Below are 2,972 nucleotides of genomic sequence, written 5' to 3' on the forward strand. Positions count from 1 at the left end.
TTGTCTATTCTCCCAGAATCTTCAACCCCCATTCATTTGCAATCCTAACAAATTAGACCCGAACTAGGATTAGCAAACGGATGGGGGTTGAAGATTATAGGATTAGGTGGGGAAGGGGCCGATTCTCCTGGAATCGACCAAAATAACTGGCCCATAAACATCGGGAGGGGAGGAACATGTAAACAAAAACATATCTATTATACGAACATATGGCACAGATATAATTCAAGTCAAGTACAAAAAAAACTGTGGTCTTTGTCCAAATGTACACGAAAATCAACTCATCGCCAAAATAATACAAGGGTCTGGGGTTAAAAAGAACAATGGCTTATGGCCAGGAAAAGCAAAAAAACACTATTCCAATGGGCTTCTCTTCTAATAAAAGTCCAGCTAGGAGTACATGGGTTCGCGTGCAGCTTCAATGAAGCAAACATCTTGCCATGCCACACAAGTTCTTACCCTCCCTGAGATAGACCAACAATATAATCCATGAGCAGAAACCTGCACTGAAGTAAGAACATAAGCAACGGTTTGACAGATAATCAAAGTTCAAAAAGGCACTATTAATCGTGTGCTTAACGAAAAAGGGTTTCCCCCGCTTTATATATAAAGCACCATCACCGAACAAGTATAAACCGGCCGATACAGACACACACCACACAAGACAGGATACAAGGACCCTGAAAACAGCAACACCACCCGAACAAACACCTAATAAACACCAGATGAAACACTAAGCACTACTACGGAGTCGTCAGGGTCCTCAACCGTGGGAGAGCCACACAAAGAGGAGAAGCTGTGTGTGACGCCCAATGGGCTCCAAGGCGGCGCCTTCAGCAAGGGAACGACACCGTAGTGTCGCCACCGCCCAATCCAAGGATTAGGGTTTCCCCCGAAGCACCATGACGACAGATGAGATGCCGCAATGGCGCCTTCAAGAAGGGAACGGCGCCAGAACGCCGCCGCCGACCTGATAAGACAGAGCGGGTTTTCACCCCGGCCAACACTCGCCGTTACCGAATTGGGTTACGGGCCACTGCAACGCCACCATTGACACACCCCGGTCAACATGCTGCCCACACGGCCATGGTGACCGGACAACGCCCGAGCCGCGTGCTCCGCCCATGAGCACCCCAGCTACCACCAACCGGGCCACCGCCACGGCATCCAAGCCCCACCCTCATCTAGGATACACCTAACAGACGCGGCCGACCGGAACGGAGGAGAAGACCACCCTTCCACCCTAAAGCCGACACCTTGGCAGGGGGGGAATTCCGACAGCCACTCGAAGCAGCCGCCAGATGCTGCCGCCAGATGCCACGGAGGGGGCACCCTGCCACCTCCATCAGGCCTCGCGCGCACCCACATCGCACCGTGGAGCCGTTGTAACACCCCGAGACCGATGTGCCAGGTGTCCTCCAGTTATTCGCCGGCGTTGCCATGTCATTTGCTTGCGTGTTGCTTTTCATCATGCCATCATGTGCATTGCATCATCATGTTTTCGAAACTTGCATCTGTCCCGGCCTCCTCGTTCTCTCCGTTGTCCGTTCTGAGCCCAGATACACTTGCACGCGCCCGCGGCACGTCCAAATATTATTTTTATAAGTGGCCGGATAATGTTCTCGAAATGGGATGAGAGTTGGCGTGCGGTGTTGTTTTGTTGTTAGTAGACCGCCTGCCAAGTTTCATCGCGTTCAGAGTCCGTTTGACGCCCCAACGGATAACTATAGCGACATTATAGTCGGTCAAAACGTCGGACGTTTTTGGTCTCCGGAAACAGTCGTCGGGCCTCTCCTCTTCTCTCTTCTCAGCCCTCTTCCTTCTGCACTAACTCTCACCGCCAGGCCCTACCTAACCTCACTCGTCTGCCCGCGGACCTCCTCCCGCGCGCGTCCGAAATCTGTCCCGGACCGACCCGGACAGTCGTTACCGCTGTGTCCGGATCATCCCCAAACATCTCTAACATATCTTCGGTTATTTGTTTGGTCCATCTAACCTATTTTATCTCGATCATCCAATTTTAATCGGATGATCCAAACTCCCCTCTTCTCTCTATATATAGTCCACCTACATACCAAATATGGCTAAACCAAACCCTAGCCTAGCTCTTACCCCTACCCCGCAGCCGCCGCGACTCTCTCCTCGGAATCCGCATGCGCCCAGTCCCCTGCTTCCACTTGGCCAGATCCACCAGCCAACCCCCACTCGATCTGGACCGTCAGATCTCAGATCCGACGGCCCAGACAGCCTTCCGCAGCCCCGCAGTTCCACCCATCGCCCGCAACCCCGAGCGCCTCCTCGCCTAGCATCTCACCGTCGTTGGAGACCGGCGACCTCCTGTGCTGGACGACCGGTGCCCGACCTCGGCGGAGCTCTGCCGGAACCACCACTGCCAGGCCGCCCCCCTGCCCTTCCCTTTTTCCTCTCTGTCTTCCTCTCGTCTCACGATCTCTCTTTCTCTCTTTCTCTGTACAGGAGCGCCATGGCACTGCCACTTTGACCTCCATCGACCGCTGCCGTCTCGTTCGACCACCTCCCTCGTCGACTCTGGACGTGCCCACGGATCCGGTCGTCTGCAGGCCATCTCCGACGCCGCCTCGCCGGAGTCCCGTCAGGAGCACCACGCCAGAGCCTGCAGGTTCTTCTCCGAGCTCCTGCCGCCCTCATTCCACGTGCCTCCGGCCGGATTGGACGCCCCAAGCCCGGATCCCGCCGTCCTGGACCACCTTGATTCGCCTTGGTCTACCGCCGCTGCCCATCGCGCCGCCCTTCTGCAAGTCCCGCTACCGGTCAAGCCCCTGCATCGAGCTCTTCTTCCTCTGCAACGAGCAGAGCGCAGCCGCTCGCCCCGTTGACCGCGCCTCGCTCAAGACCGCGCCTGGGCTGCCTTCCCTCGATCACCAGAGGCCCAGCCTGCCTCCCCTTCGCTAGCTCAGCCCAGCCGCAAGCCAGCGCTAGGCCTCCCTCCTCCC

The 2,972-nt window shown here is 55.9% G+C and overlaps 1 protein-coding gene across 2 annotated transcripts in view; it reads right to left on the bottom strand.

Moving 5' to 3' along the window:
* Positions 1-221: 221 nt before the first annotated feature.
* The window catches only part of LOC119285382 (lipid phosphate phosphatase gamma-like), a 31,217-nt gene continuing 28,466 nt past the window's right edge, over positions 222-2,972 (bottom strand). The window contains exon 3 of one of the 2 annotated variants that reach the window (XM_037564644.1): positions 222-501. The gene's annotated coding sequence lies outside the window, so the exon portion shown is untranslated. Of the gene's footprint in view, positions 507-2,972 lie in introns of both variants that reach the window. The other variant, XM_037564643.1, reaches the window with a different exon arrangement.

This window comes from Triticum dicoccoides, chromosome 4A (genome assembly GCF_002162155.2).
Source record: "Triticum dicoccoides isolate Atlit2015 ecotype Zavitan chromosome 4A, WEW_v2.0, whole genome shotgun sequence".
Taxonomy (NCBI): domain Eukaryota; kingdom Viridiplantae; phylum Streptophyta; class Magnoliopsida; order Poales; family Poaceae; genus Triticum; species Triticum dicoccoides.